The following is a 17427-nucleotide window of genomic DNA, read 5'->3' as shown; positions in this document are numbered from 1 at the left end:
TTTTTCCATAATGCATTTTTTTGTCCCAAATTTTTCCTTAATGCTTCCTTCCAACAAAATCATAAGCCACTTGTCGTAAAACAAAGTCGGAAAATAGTCTCGCCCATAATTTGTCGCAACTAACTTAAAATATTCCGACGTACGAAATGCGGGATATAACATCCACATCATTCGACGGCATTCCATTTACATTCACTTCAACTACATACAATCAAGCCAATGCCAATGATCTCACATTTAAGTACTAATCCAAAACCATCCAAACAATATTCAAGAACACTTTAAACGATTCGCACAATATTTCAAACAATCCAATTAATGCTCTACTCCACCCGAAACCTCCACAAATTCAATAAGACAACAACGACACATTTCTTCCTTTCAAACTCATCAACCACACCAACAATCTACACTTTAATAATATCATCTTCATAAATACAAGAAACTATATTTAATTCACATTAGGTTCCAAAACAGCCCACACACGATTGTAACTTCAATTTGAGCCCTTAAACTTCATTTACATCATAGATTCCACAACACACAACAACCAAAATGCCAAATAAATTTAATTCATCATTCCCACATAACACAATATATGCATGGCCAAGACAACACACACGGCTCAACATTACCATGCAAGATTTCATGACTTCCATCCGTTTCTACACACTTCAACATGTACAAATCATCCATAACACATGAAAATAGGGATTAAATCTTACCTCTTCCACTTAACTTCTCCCACAGCTAGAATTATTCATGGCAACAACGAACGGTTTTCTCACTCCAACAACTACTCTACGTTAACGAGGACCTTCCAATTGGCATGAAAACTAGATGAAAATAATTTTTTGAGCACTATTTTTGGTCTTCAATTTTTTTTTTTCCATGGTACGAATGGTCCTCTTGTGTGTGCTCTCCAAGTTCTTGAATTTTCTTGAATTCTCTAAGGATGGAAATGGTGAAGATGACTAATTAGTCATCTTTGTATACATATATAAAACATACATGTGGCCCATGGCCCACAAGTCATGTGCATGGCCACATGGTCTTTAATTTCATGAATATTAAGTTTTTCATATTGCACTTTTAACTCCCAAATTTCCTTAATATTCCATGCCAATAAAATCACAAGCAACTTATGCCACAAAATAAAATCGGAGGTCAAAAGTCTTTATCTCGTATCCCGGAATAGTCTTGTTCTTAACTTATCATAGTTAGCTCGGATTGTCCCACTGTGTAAAATACGGGATATAACACTGGTTCTCCTGAAAATCGAAATCTAACCATCATTGTTCTGTGCAATCACATTAGCATAACAAGAGGTCAACCAATCCATGCCTATAATCACATCAAAATCTAACATTTCATTTCTCAACCAAATCAACTTTAGTCTGACGATCACATAACACAATCACACAATTTTTATATACTTGTCTAGCTATTATCGGGTCACTAACAGGAGTAGATACCTCAAAAGGCTTTATTGGCTCGGGTTTTACCCCAATACGATCAGCAATATGCAGAGTAATATACGATAAGTTAGAACCCAGACCAATCAATGCATAAACATCATGGGAGAATATGGATAGTGTACCTGTAACCACATATGGGGAGGACTCAAGATCCTGACGTTCGGCTAAAGCATAAATGTGGCTGGGAGCCACCTGCACTGGATGCTCCCCCTTTGCCCCTACTACGGCCTCGTGGAGTACGAGGAGTACGCCTACTGCGTGGACGGACGGAAGAACCGACATTCTTTGATCCTATGGTTTGAGCCCCAACTCTACCACCCATCGATGGACAATCATGCATCATGTGCCCAACCTGACCACAGACATAGAAAGCATCTGAACCTCGGCGACACTGGCCTGAATATAATCTACAACACTGGCTGCATCGTGGAACCGGTGGTCTCCTCCGACTAGAATCACCTCCAAACTGGGAACCCGAAACTCTCGAGCTCTGACCCCGTCCCGAATAAATGGGGCGATCAACGCTCCGCCCGCGACCGAGGAGGTGCAACGGTCGTGGACTCGACCCGAATATCCGGAGTACCGTGCCGTTAACCCCCTCTATACTCACTACTAGTACCCACGGATCTGGCTCTCTTATCGGTAGCCTGTCTATATCGCTCGCCCTCGGTGTGGCCGCCGTTGCTCCTCTAAGTTCTCGGGGTATGAGCACTACGGGAAATGTCCATTCCTCACTCGTAGTGAAGGCTGCCAAGCAATCCTTGAACAAATGTGGCCCTAAGCCACTCACATATCGATGTACTCTATCTCCTATATCCGCTACCATAGTCGGGGCATACCTAGCCAATGAATTAAAATGAAGGCTGTGCTCTCGGCCACTCATATTCCCTTGCTTAAGATTCAAGAATTTATCAGCTCTGGCCCGACGGACCTCGGGTGGCAAATAATGACGGATAAAAGCATTCACGAACTCTTGCCAAACCGGGGGAGGCACATTTTCCCCTCTTGAAGAAATCCAAATGTTATACCATAGAACCGCCACATCCCGCAACCTATAAGATGCCAACTCCACTAACTCGATATCTAAAGTATGGATGATCCTCAACGTCCTCAATATCTCATCTATAAAGCCTTGCGGGTCTTCATCTGGCTTTGACCCAAAAAATTCTAGAGGATTTAAACTCATAAAATCACGAGCCCTTACACTAATCGCCCGATCACCTGGGCTAGTACTCTGTCATTGAGCCTGAGCGGCAACCAACTGAGTCAATAGCTGAATAGCCTCGGTCATCTGTTGACTCGAAGCCCCCGGTGGAGGAACTAGAGGCAAAGGAGCTAGAGTAGAGACCCCTTCTTGTTCTTCTAGAATAGGCTGAGTGTGGGAGGTATAGGATGGAGCCTCATTATGGGATTCACCTTCTTCTATATTCGTTGGTGGCTCCCTTTCCATTCGCCTTTCTGTCATAGCCTTGCCTTTCTGGATGGCTGTGGCTTTCCTCCTTACAGGCATCGCCGAAATCATAACGCATAATTAGGGGAAAGGAAATCTTATAACATAGCTCTATCGCACGATGTAATAAGAAGAAAGACGGTCATTTTTCCTAAATGCCCCACAGCCTCTTGTTTATAAGTGTGGCGCGCTTCACACCCATAAATGAGACTCTGCCGGACACGGCTCGTAGACACACCCTAGGACGGAACTGCTCTGATACCACTTTTATCACGGCCCAACCAGTGGGCCATGACGGGTACCCGGAGCTGACTACCGACCACCACTCCTAATGCTATCTATCATACCCAACCTGGACATATGTCATTTTTAACATGAAACTCTTCATAAGATGGTCATTTACATTTATAAAACATATTTGAATATATGTACATCAGCCTACGAAGCTACCAAAATGATATACAAAGAACACGCTAGTGTATTCATGAGGCATCTACTACCCACGCATATGTATCTACGAGCCTCTACTAGAGTACTGAGACATAAAGACGGGACAGGACCCCGTCATACCCAAATATGAACACAAAAGAATGCTTCAATAAGCTACACCTCCGGGGTAGTGGGGTGCTCCTGTATAAGCTGATATAGCTCCTAAGAATCTGGGCCGCCTCCCTGCCTACCTGTGGGCATGAAACAGCGTCCATAAAAAGAAAGGACATCAGTATGAACAATGTACTGAGTATGTAAGGCGTGCACAATAACATGATAAAGGGATGTAAGAATATAAGATAAAGGGATAACCTGTAACTGATTGCCAGTCATGCATGCTAAATTATATAATAATCAACATCATATCATATAAGAATATATATAACTACCCGACCATATAGGTATGGTGTGATCATCATAAGCCCGCGTCTGGGCCTCCCACGTCCGGGGTAAACATCCTAAGCCGCCCACTAGTAGTGTCTGCCCGGCCATATAGGCACGGTGTAATCATCGTCATAGCTGCCCACTACACCTATCGTGGTGGTGTCTGCCGGGCTAACTAGGCACGATGTAGTCTTACATATACATAATCTAAAGCATGCATGGGAGCTCAAGTAAAAGCTATATCTCTATCGGAGTGACATAAGGTCGGGAGCCTCCGACTACATTATGGAATGATCCTCATCGCTATGTCTCACCTTAAAGGAACTAATATCATGAGGTGAGGTATCAACAAGAAATGACATCAATGGAATCATAAGGATAAGAATATCAAGCTCATCATTGCATCATTATCATCATTAGTATCATAGAACATATCTCATCTCCATCTCATTAGAAGTTTAACTTTTATCTTATGGGATAGAAGAAGGTCATGGAAATATAGGGAAGAAATCATAACATTGGGGTCATGCCTTTGAAAGAAGGGGACTAGCCTTACATACCTTTACGTCGCTCTAGATTTACCGACTAAGTTCTCCCCTCCAATACTCACAATTCTACATTCAAGAGAATTCGTACTAACGTTAGATAACCGGAAGCATGCTTTAGATCTCAATTAACAATCTAAGAGCTAACGAAAATTGGGCAGCATTTCCTTTGTTTCAATGACTTCCTCCACATGATAAACAACTCCCAAACATCAATAACAACACCCACAATATCTTAATCAATAACTTCATCAAGCTAGACGTTATTCAATTCTCAACATTCCCTATCAAAATCATTCATAAACCTAACTATGGCACAATACCGTATCCATTCTCATACAATGCTTCTACAACATCTTTAATACCATTCATAGCAAAATTATACTCATTACGTATCAAGAACTATGATTCAAGTTAAGTTACTATTCAAGAATACCAATATTTCCATATTTGAACTCCATATTTTACTTTCTTCCATAATCCAAGTTTTTCAACCGCTCAATATTCTTAATGACATGGAATGAACATAAAACTCACCTTTTATGATGTAGGAATGAGCTTTGGATGGCAATACTTTACTTGGAGAGAAATCCAACTTCAATCCCAAAGAGATGCTTGGATTCTAGCAACCCTAATGAACATCCAAACACTTGATTTCCTTGATTATTGGTGTTTGATCTTTGATTCACCTTGAATTTATGTTAGTATGGTTTATGGAATGTTCTAGAGATCTTGAAAGGTGTGGAGAAGATGGCAAATGAAAAATAAGGACTTGGGGTCTCTTTTTATAAAAAATAAAATCTGCCCGCTATGGATTATACGGACACTTATACGGTCCGTATTAGTGACTGTATAATACTCCCAGTGATCACCCCTCACTGTGACTATTATGCGGACCATTATAATGATCCTTTAATGGGTCGTATAACTCACCTTCGTCCCGAACTTGTTTTGTCGCTCCATTTGATCTCCAACCATTATGGAACCTTCTTAGCACTTGTTTAACACTTCATTAAAAATCTAAGGAGCATTACAACTCTTCCTCAAGACATTATTAAATCAACATTAGCTCAGTTCTTTCCAAAACCTTTCCAAACACGACTTATGCTTTGCCCTCCTCAATAAACTTTCTTCTCTTGCCTCAAATGTCTTTGGAATCTTAATTAGAATCTTGAAGTACCCTTTCTTACTTGTAGGGTCATCATATACATCTCACCCTGCGTTAGTCTATTTACCGCACAACGACATGAAATTTTTCGAGGTGTAACAGTTCTGTCCTAGGGTTGTCTACAAGCTGTGTCTAGTAGAGTCTTGTTTATGGGTGTGTTGCACGCTACACTTTTAAACAGGAGGCTGCAGGGCATTTAGGCTGTAGGGCATTTAGGGCAAAAATCTTCAACCCTGACCTTTGTTGTTTTACAGCTTGATGATGCCTTTTTCGGAAAGGTCTACGGATGATTCGAGGATTACAATGACTATAGGAGAAGGATTGAGTTACTCTTTGGAGGAGGACCCAAGTGAGGATGTACCTTCCATTGAGACGGACCCATCTGAGATCATGTCTTCTATGGAAACAGATCCGTCTGAGATTCAGGATGAATTTGAACTATAGGTATCGTCGACTTTGATAAGTGTAGAGGAGCAAGGAAGAGATCCCATGTTGCCAGTTTTATCTTTGGCCATAGCTGGGTAAGAAAGGAAAATGTCACGACCCAACCGGAGGGCCATAGCGGGCACCCGGAGCTAACCTACCTAGCACCACATACATGCATCTCTTAGTAATACCTGAGTGGGACATAATGCTAACTTGTAGATACCATAAACTGTATGGGACACAATCCCAAAACACAATATACATACGTCATCAACCTAATCCCAAGTACATATGCCGGCAAGGCTATTCGTAGTAGTGATACAACAGAATATAAACCGAGATGACCATAAGACATCTAACTGTTCATATCTATCTAGGAGCCTCTACTGGAGTGCATAACATAATAAGGATAGGACAGGACCCCGCCATACCCATCTGTACACAAAAAGATCAGACCAACTGGACTGCAACTCTGGAACAAGTGGAGTACTCTTGTACAACCGCTGAGATGGCAGCCTAAGAGTCTGAACCGTCTCCCTGTCTACCTGCAGGCATGAACGCAACGTCCACAAACAAAAGGATGTCAGTACGAATAATGTACTAAGTATGTAATGCATGAATAACAACATAATGAAAATATGGAGATAACATAAGATAAGAGAGATCAAGCTGTACCTCTGAATGCCTCTTAAGGCGAATGTCATGCATGCTTGCCTTAAAAAAACATTTTCATATATATATATATATATATATATAGGCTCGATGTTATCATCATAACGTACCCGACCTTTTTAGGACTAGGTGTTTAACATACCGGGCCCGTACGGGACTCGACGTGAAGTGTACCCGGCCCTTACGGGACTCGGTGTGAAGCGTACCCGGCCCTTTTAGGACTCGGTGTGAAACATACCTGGCCCTTACGGGACTGGATGTGAAACATACCCTGCCCTTTCGGGACTTGATGTGAAACACACCCGACCCTTTTGGGACTCGCGGTGAAAAACCTAATCGATCGTTGATTGCACAATAGGTGCTATGCGGGCCGACTATAGCGCGGCTCGATGTGAGAAAATAGATACATACATACATATATATATATATATATATATATTTTCACACCGAGTCCGGTAGAAAGTGTCGGGTGTGTTTCACATCAAGTCTCGAAAATAGAGTCATAGCTTTTATTTGGGCTCATGCATGCTCATATATATATATATATATATATATATATATATATATATATATATATATATATATATATATATATATGAGCCCACGAGAGCCCAAATAAAAGCTATGACTCTATGGAGTAACGTAAGGTCGGTAAACCTCTCGATTATCATTATGGAACTATTATCATGAACATATCTCACCTTGAGGAAACAATAATTATAAGATGAGATCAACATCAATAATAAGATCAATAACCATAATATGAGATCAATAACCAATAATCATGAGATAAGGATCAACAATATCATAAGAACATCAAGAACATATGCTTCTAATATTTCTAAGAGAGGAATCATTATGGACATACTTTGTGTAAGCTCAAAGCAATTGGATCATGCCTTAGGAAAGTAAGGGACAACCTTAACATACCTTGCTCCTTACTTAGGCACTCAAAGTCTACGTTCCGAGCCTGCAAATCTACATCCAAGATGATTCATACAACAATCAGGCCACAGGAACACTTTCATACTCAACTTAGCTAGTTAATAATTTAACAGAATTCGGACAACGTTTACCCTATATTATCCAATCTAACCAATTCCTAAACAGCTCCCAAAAGTCAATAACAACATCAACAATAACATAATCAAGATACTACATGACAAACATATACAAATCCATCCAAGACTTCCTTCAAAAATTAGCCCATAAGCCAACAACATCAACATATCAAACTAGGACCTTTATACTATGTTTTCCTTCACTTAAAACCATTAAAATCCTCCAAAAACAACTCAATATCAAAGTCAAGATGAATAAAATACCTTATACTTGAATAAAATCAACTCACACAACTTGATTCATGACCAAACTCACGACAACATCAAGTAGAAGCAAGAACAATCACTTTTCATGAACTAGTTTAGTGTAATCTTGTTGAATTCTTGATCTAAGGGGCTATAAGTGTTTAAGAAATATTTATGGAGGTTTATATAGATCAATGGAGTGTATAATGATGATAAAATAAGAGGAATGGAGGTATTTATACCCCTTGAAGGTCGGTTTCACCGCCTTCCAAATGGGGCCCGCGGAAAAGCCATCTGGACCAGAATTGGAAACTAGACTCAATGAACTTCAATTTACATAGGTTATGCATTCCATAACTACTCATATTCTAGGAGATACACCTCCCTCAAGTTGGACCAGAATTTCTTGTCCCAAATTCTGCCAAGTTTTCCAAACTTTCGACAAACTTAATTTCTTCGATTCGCTTGATCCCAAAATCCTTAGACACTTTCTGAGCACTTGTTAAAAATATTCTTTAACATTATAAGGGTTACATGACCTCTCTGAGCTTAAGTTAGCTTACCTACGATGCAAATGACGTGAAAATTTTTTAGGTGTAACATTCTCCCCCCTTTTAAAAACATTCGTCCTCAAATGTTATACTCTCAGAGATCTTATGGAAATTTCAGCAGAGCCTCCTCTATAACTATAATACTACCAACCTATTATTCTACAAACCAATAGCATAATGCCATGCAGGGCTACAACAATCAGTAATAACAATGGCCCCACACGATCAATGACAGTAACTAACAACATATACATACCTGAAAGCTATGATGTCTTAGTCTGAACCTCCTCTAGGGGTGATAATAAATGCGGATACATTAATATCATATTTCTTTATCACACCCTTGCTAATATACTCTATACACTAAGGAGGCCCTCGTCAATATCTAGCTCATTGAGCGACATACATCGCTCTTTTACCTTTCCTAACCAATCGTGTCCCTTTTTTAAACATTAAAACAATAACTATCCTTGGCAAAATCTTGTGTTCCATATCATATCCTTTTTATACTTTAGGCATCATCATCCTTATAACCGCTACTCTTTCTGTTTTCGTAATTCCTATTTCACCTCTTTCTGCTCATAAATCATTGGAATATTTACACTTAAGGATCATATTTAAACACGTACATATCCTTTCCACGTCTTACTTTGAGGAAAAATACAACTCCCATCTAATCATATCGATGTCTCATTAATAGAATAAGATTACATTTGGTCTTGGCATACACGTACAAGTTGACTTTATTGAAAGAAATTGAGGAACATTAGGTAAGTAGATACCATTAGGAGGGAACAAGTGAGGGTAATTGGACTTCATTTCCTCTTTGGCTTCCCATGTCACCTCTTCCCTGCCCTTGCTTTTCCACAACACCTTTATGAAAGCCATACCTTTAGTTCTAAATCTGCGGACTTTCCTGTCAAGGATGGAAATTGGCTCTTCGTAAGTTAGGCTATCCGTGAATTGCATATCTTTTAATGGTACAATCCTTGCAAGATCTCTAATGCGTTTTCCTTAGCATGTACATATGAAGGTGAGATGAACTGCTTTTAATTCTGATGGAAGTCCCAGTTCATAGGCTACTTGACCAACTTTTCAAAGGATCTTATAAGGGCCAATAAATCTCGGACTGAGTTCTAAATTTTTATCGAATCTCATAACACCCTTCATAGACGATATTTTCATTTTCAAGAATACCCCATCGCCGAATGGAAATTCTAGGTCTCCCCGTGGTACGTCTGAATAGGATTTCTGATGATTTTTGTGCTGTATTCAATTGGTCCTGGATCAACTTTACTTATAACACTCAAGGGAAGATCTTTTCCTCAAACTTACTCTAATTGACTTGAAACGGATTAATTGCGCGAATGGTGTGAAATGTAATATCTGGTATCAGGTATAATATCCTTCCCCGTTTAAGAACACTCCTCCTCAAATATAAGAGGGTGTATGGAAGGGGGGGGGTATCATTAATAGAAGCTAATGTGTCATAATATAATTTAACAATACACGCGTACAACTGGTTATGTATTGGCTATCCATAGACATCAGTCCGTGTATTTGTGGTTATCTGCCTGCTTCCCCTATTTAAGACTATGTAATGTAATCCCCGGACTTGTTCCAACTCGCGCCTCGTTTACATGTGTTTCTGTCATTGCTACCCCTTTCTAAATGGTGCTTTACTTAACTAAGCTCATTTCCCGCGTCATTCCTTCTATAGGAGGGCTAACTTATCATCTCACCACCATTCCTACCAATTGAGTTTAATACCTATGTACTTGGGATCTGTCACACCCTGATCTTATTAGGGTGTGATGGGCACCCGACCCTTACCTAGGGCCGAGCGAACCCTCAGACTCTTACTGCATATAGAATCATGCCAAACTTTTTAAACCAAATGAGATAAAATACATAGCAAAATTTTTCAGAAATATTCTTTCTCGTAGCCTTCAAATCGAACAAATTTATAATCATACAAAATTCAATACATAACACGGACTGACATATCGGTACGACGAAGCCACTTACAGACCGACAACCAATACCCACGACGCTGTCTGCAAAGTCTCTAACACAATTCCGGAAACCATAACAACAAACTCTGACTTGGCAGCCCTCCGGGAGAATGGAGCTTGCCATCTTCGCTGGGACGTCTTCTATAGTAACTTCAGCTCATCTGGGTGTACCTGCGCGGCATGAAACGCAGGCCCCGAAGAAGAGAGGGGTCGCACGGAAAATGTACCGAGCATGTAAGGCATGCAATACAAGTAAAAAAAGAATCCATAAGTGAAACAAACAGACTAAAAGATAAATACATTAGTCAAAATACCGTACGCTTATTTTTCGTACACAAATCGACATACTTGTCTCATATATCGAAGGAGTACATGAAGGTAAGTGAGTCAACCGTAGTACTAAAATGCTTATTGTCATACACTACTAGCATGAACGAGCCGTTATAAGTATAAGGGCAAAACATATGTAAGTCGAAGCTACTTATCTCGAAGAGTTAAGGGCAAAACATACAGCTACTTATGACAGCCTATAATATCGCACCAAAGCCGGCAAGGTATCATATATATATATATAGGGAGCGTCCCAACAAAACATAAGCCGAGAAGGCTACCTTCATACACACCGCCATGATAAACATATATAGCTACGCAAGCCGACAAGGCCGCCACTACAAATGGGTACGCCCCAGACACAAGTCATAACCTTATAACAAAACAACAACCATACATAGACCCACACTTGTGACCACAGACCTCTAAGAGTGACAACGACATCATATGACGGGACAGGGCCCCGTCGTACCCTGAACGATAACATATGTACATATCAAAAGGTTATACCACGAAACTATGCTCCGGAACAAAGGAGCACTCTGAAAGAGCTGAGTAGATATCCTAGGCTGGCGGATCTTCGAAGCGTGTGTCTGTACCTGCGGGCATGAAACGCAGCCCCCCGAAGAAAGGGGGTCGTACGAAATATGTACCGAGTATGTAAAGCGTGAAACATAGTAAATAGAATCATATCCGAGACAAGGTGTATAGGACTCAATACAACAACGAGTTTCATAAAACTTACCTTTAAACATACTTCATTTATATCGTTCTCATATCAATGTCAATATAATGCTTTATAATCAAAACTCGCATAATCATTTACGTATATAACATATATAACGTGTCCCGGCCCTTTAGTAAGGGACTCGGTATTTATAATCATAACATCATAAACGTAAGCATATTCGTGTCCCGGCCCTTTAGTAAGGGACTCGGTAATAAGGAATATATGCCCTCCGGCCTCCATCTCCAAATCATCATATCATCACATCATCATCATCATCATATATATATATATATATATATATAACGTGTCCCGCCCTCTAGTGAGGGACTCGGTGAATAGTATAATAGATCGGCGCACGAGAACGTACCCGGCCCGGACTCAGTGAAGGATATAGCGGTAAGCACGAGCAGAGTAATAAGCAACCACATATATATGTAAAACATTTTTGAGACTCAATGAATAGTAACTAAATCAATTCTTGGACATTAGCATGTTACATTATATAAAAACCAAGCATACTTATGCAATTCCTTTTAAAAAAATAAGAACTCTTGTACATTACATACTAGTCCATCATGTAATAAATAACGAGATCATATTTCAACTATACCAACATTTTCAACATTACGGACGAATAACAATCACATATCATACTAAGAGTTAGAGAGTGGAGTCACCCCGAGGCTCAAATTATATCTTACTTACGTCTAGGACATGCCAAAAGAAGGAAGGAATAGGCTTTGCGTACCTTTAGCGTTTAGTCGTATTATAACTCGTACTTGCTGCCCAGTAGTACTTTATCCTATAACGATACATCAAAACTACGATTAGGTTACGAGGGAATTCCGGACAGCCCGCACATTACTCAAAAACAGTCCGACCAACATACTATATACTCGCAGCTTCCAACTTCATCCAACCAACAACAAGATGTCTAGCAACGATGTTCGTATAATCACAAGAAATCATATTGGCAACATCTTAACTCCTACAACAGCCCACAACAACTTGAACTCCAAATTTATAGAAATTACAACAATCAAAACAACATTCAAGACAAGTTAATTCCTTCTTTTTACCCCAAAGGTCCACGGTTTTGGACTGTTTCTATACTTCCCCTCAAATCATTCCTTTTTCCCCTAAATTCACATATACACAAGGCATACAATATACCACAATGTCCATAACAACAACAATTAAAACATGACACAAAACAGTCCAAAACTTCTCCTAAAACAAGTCCCCTACACGGCTTCAACACCACCACAACAACTTCATGATTTTCATCCATTTATTCATACTACAACACATTCAATCCGTTCACAATAAATGTACAAGAAGATTAAGCATTCTTTCCTATAAGCTTATAACACTCGGCTCATTTCAATTTCAAGAAAACAGCCCAATACCAACATGCACAACCATACGAAAACTTCTTACAATTCTTGTTCATTTTCATATATTATCGCAAGTCCAATCCGTCCACAATACATGCAAAATAAGACCAAACATGGCTTCACCTAAGCTCACAAATCACCTCAACTTCAACCACAACAACAATCCAACAACAACATACACAAATTATACATTCAAACCATCATACAACACATGAAAAGTGATCATTCTTACCTTGTAACTCAACACTTCAATCGGCTAGCCTCCACCTTCACTTCTTGGATTTTAACACTTGTTCTTGCTATATCAATGGATGCTACACGTTAATATACCTTCAATAGAGTTGGATTTCTTAGGAAAAACTGAAATTTTTGAAGAAGTTTGGACCCTCACTCTCGGCTAGCTCTAGGCCGAGAGTTTCCCTTTCTCTCTCTATGTTCTTAACTTCTCTCAACTTTGTGAAGATGCAAATGACTTGCTTAGTTGACAATGAATCAGATTTTTACCTTATATATGAGTTGCAAGGGTTGGACAAGTGTCCCACTTAAGTTTTTAGCCAATAAGAACTTGCCATTCCACAAGTGGGACCCACACGGCCACTTAGGCCCACTAATGGTGTAATTAAGTTCTTAATCTCACTTAGTCATCCAATCTTGGCCAATTAATCCTTATTCTCCAATAATGTTCTTATACCAAACGAAATTCATAGGTTATTTGATGCATCGAAACGAAATCGAGAGATGAAAACCCTTCCCGGGAACCCTAAAACAACTTTGTCTTTAACTTGTCGCACTTAGCTTTATAATGTCCCATTGTAAAGATACGGGACATAACATTCTTCCCCCCTTTAGGACATTCGTCCTCGAATGTTGATCTAATTCTGGACTTTCAATACTTCCTCAAGTATCCTCTTAGTTGACTATGTCCTTCACATACCTCTCCTGATTGTCAACTCGTTTTAATCCTTTATAATCGCACTCCAGGTCCTTACGTAGCTGTTCCCATAACATCTTCCTTTCCTATTGCTTCCCGAGGTATTAGTTATATGCCTTTGTCTTTACTCTTCCAGTTATTCCGTAGTTGATCATCAGCTGTATTTCGAGCTGTTTCGCTGGAGTGTTATTGTCTTTCTGATCCAAATGTGCTCAGTTGTACCATCGTAGATTGATTCGGGCCTGTACCCATGGTGCATATAGTCACGATTCAACTCCTTTCCTTTCGATTGATATTTCCTTTAAATAACGTATCGTTCATTTCACTTCACCTCCCTATCCTTAATTAAAATCCCGTAATGCACAGACGTCTCCCATCGGTTTATTATACTCTACTATTCTCGGAGTACTGCAGTCTTCTGGTAGGCTGTAGACCTTTCACAGGTTCTACGAGTAGAACGAAACTTCTCAGAGGGAAACATTTTTGTGCTCTTGTACCCTTTCTACTCTGTTTTTATAGTCCGTACTCTGAAGTTTTCAATATCCTGTGTCACCTTTTGACTTCCCATTAATTTCCTCGCACCATCACTTGCCTTTACTTCTTGATCTCAATCTTTAGGGTTGGCTATCACATAACGCTAGGATCTCCTTATACCATAATCTTATGTCACCTCGGAATCAGTAACCTGCTTGTTCCGATCGTTTCGGTTGAACCATTTCATAATTTCCTTTACTCTAGCGGGTTACACCTTAGACACATCCTTCGTGTCGTTCCTCTATATATATTTTTTTGACTCTAACTCTTCCATTGCTTCTTTACTCAAATTTGCTCATAGCCCTTCCATTACATATCTTATTGTAACTTTACGCAAGTATGAGTGGATGCCTAATCCCAGAAAATACTTTAGCGTTGCCGCGTTAGTCTTAATGCAGACCCTACATGCTTCTCTTATCCTTTGCAGTTGATGTCAAGGCTTAACTATGGCTTTCATTCTCAGTACTAGTTTCACCTCTGTAGTTTTTCTTCAAACCTTATTACACCTTTCCTTGATGTACTCAACTGTTGCGATCGCATTGTTGTTACCAAGTTCTTACCCTTCTTGTCGTTTATTACCTGGTTGCATCTGTAGTATACCAATAGTCGTAGATTGCATAAGTATTCTCGCCCAATCTGTACAAAATACAATCCAATCTCAATCACACCCTTTTAAATTACTTACTACCCTTTTCTGGTCGTACTCTTCTCCTTATATAAGTACCCATCTTCTGATGTCATATCATACCAGGTCCTTACCAATAATTCTCGGCACTACCTCAAAGACTATCTTGTCTACTGTCCGTCTATTGCTGGCTCTTGGATTTTGAGTATCCAACTCATTTCAGCATGAGATTTCGTTTGAGGTTTGAGTATCCATATGGGGTACATTATAACGTCAATTGTTTCCATCGGTACTTGCTTTATTTTCTCCTGCTTCCCCCCTTTTGGGTCGTAATTATATCATTATTTACTTATATTCCGCTCTATTCTTCCATTTCCAATTTGAAATTCCTATGACTCTTTGTCCAATACTTTTGGTATACTGCACCATAGCCATTCCTTTCTCTTTATCAGTTATCCTAACACAATCACGGGGCGATGAGAACACTCGATATATAGTACAAAATCTCGCTTGATAGTTGATACTCGAGTAATGTAATTAAGATAGCAGTTTGCCCGAAGCCACATTCCCTTCATTCCGATCAATACTTGGGTAGTGCTTATCGTCGTTTCAAATTCTCCATTCAGTAGCACTTATATTCTAATGATAAGTATCTCAAGCTTTCTCATAATACTACCTTTACCCAAACGGATATCGTTTGTTTTTTTTTCTAATAAATTTACGATACATCCGTTATTTTGCGAATCCACTGTCCTTGTCCTTTTAAGGATTTCAGTGTCTCCAAGGTGAGGTCACCTACACGTAGTACTTCTTTATGCCTCCTGCTCTTTCATCCTTGTCGTATACTCAGCGCTAACCTCTAACTTGCTAAGAATCATATTAATTTCGCCTTAGTGATAGCCTTGTCTTGTTACCTTCTTGTCGTACCGCTTCTTAAGTTTCACAGTTATATATTTCCCTCTTGTCCCATACTCATACTCAATTGGTTGCGTCTGTCTCGAATGCTTCCTTTAGTATCCTTTTCATTTCTCCAATCTGTGCCCATCTTGTACTCTGTGCTTGAAAAATTTCATGCTATCTCCGTATCGTTCCGCAAAACACTACTTTTACATAATCCCTTTTTCGTTTTTGAAGCATATCCTGTTTATTTCTAGTTGCCGTTACCATATCAGTCATTTCTGGCATTCATTCTTGTCTCGTCGCTCATCTTCCTTCGGATTAGTCTTTCACAGTCCTGCTACTTGTATCACTCATTTTCCAAGCTATACATGTCATAACATATCGATGTAGTGAAATGCTACTTGATTTCTTGTTACCTCCCTCTTTCTTTTAAGTCCTCTTCTTCCTGTACTCGGTCCCGCTTCCGTTACCATTTGACTTTGACTTTGAACTTCCCCTACGGAACTTGGTAAGTATTTCTTATTGGTTCTACATTTACCTTTCTATTCCACAATAATCATATCGCATCCTTCCCCCTTGCTGGGCTTGGAAAATTTGGGCAGAGTTTCCTCTGTAATCCCCACTATCTCCAAATCTGCATACAGGAAATACCAACAACGCCTCACAGAGCCAACACACACCTATATGTATCATACCGTAGCGGCGTCGGGCTTCCTTTATTAACCGTAACGCTTCACAATTGTACTGTCACTCTTTCTTGTTTATTCTCTCCTATTATCTTTAATTGTAGGTTTCAAACACGCCTGTAGCATTCGTACTATGCCTACTCATATATTCTGCTTACGATTCTTCGGTTTCTATAGCTTCTTCCAGGCACACTTTAAAATTTGGACTCATCTGCGATGTATATATTCAATCTATTTCCTTACTATACTTACCAAAACTACCCATAATGACGGTCGATTTGCCATTCCGTATACCTCACTTCTCGTTATGTTCTCTTACTATCCAACTTTCACCCGTATGTACCACTATTTTTTTCTATCTTAGATTTCAAAATTCCCGCGGATAAGAATGCCTTAGTCACGGTTACTCATAAGTACTTGGTGGTTGACTCCTTTGATTTCCGCTTGCCTCTATTAGGTAACAATCGATAACAGATGCCCATACCTAGGAATTTAAATAAAATCGCATGTACCTGCAATCGATCAGTCTCTAGTCTGATCCGGCGATCTAGAAGGTGAAGTGTGCGCCTCGTCATCGTCTGTCCGCCATCTACTCGTCTGACCTTCATCGTCCTCCTCATCTGAATCCAGGATATGTAGATAATCGGGCAACTCCTGGTTTACCGATGACCAGGACAGGGGGCTGGAATAATCGGTAACGCTCACCGAGGAAGCTGGCCTAACATAGTGCTCTGCCACAGGGGCCACGGGCATGGCTTCAGGGACCGCTTCCTGGATGTCCTAAATTCTGGAGGAATGGTTTTTGGATC

The sequence above is a fragment of the Lycium ferocissimum genome, chromosome 8 (assembly GCF_029784015.1).
Source record: "Lycium ferocissimum isolate CSIRO_LF1 chromosome 8, AGI_CSIRO_Lferr_CH_V1, whole genome shotgun sequence".
NCBI classification, from domain to species: domain Eukaryota; kingdom Viridiplantae; phylum Streptophyta; class Magnoliopsida; order Solanales; family Solanaceae; genus Lycium; species Lycium ferocissimum.
Note: the sequence above shows the minus strand (reverse complement) of the source record.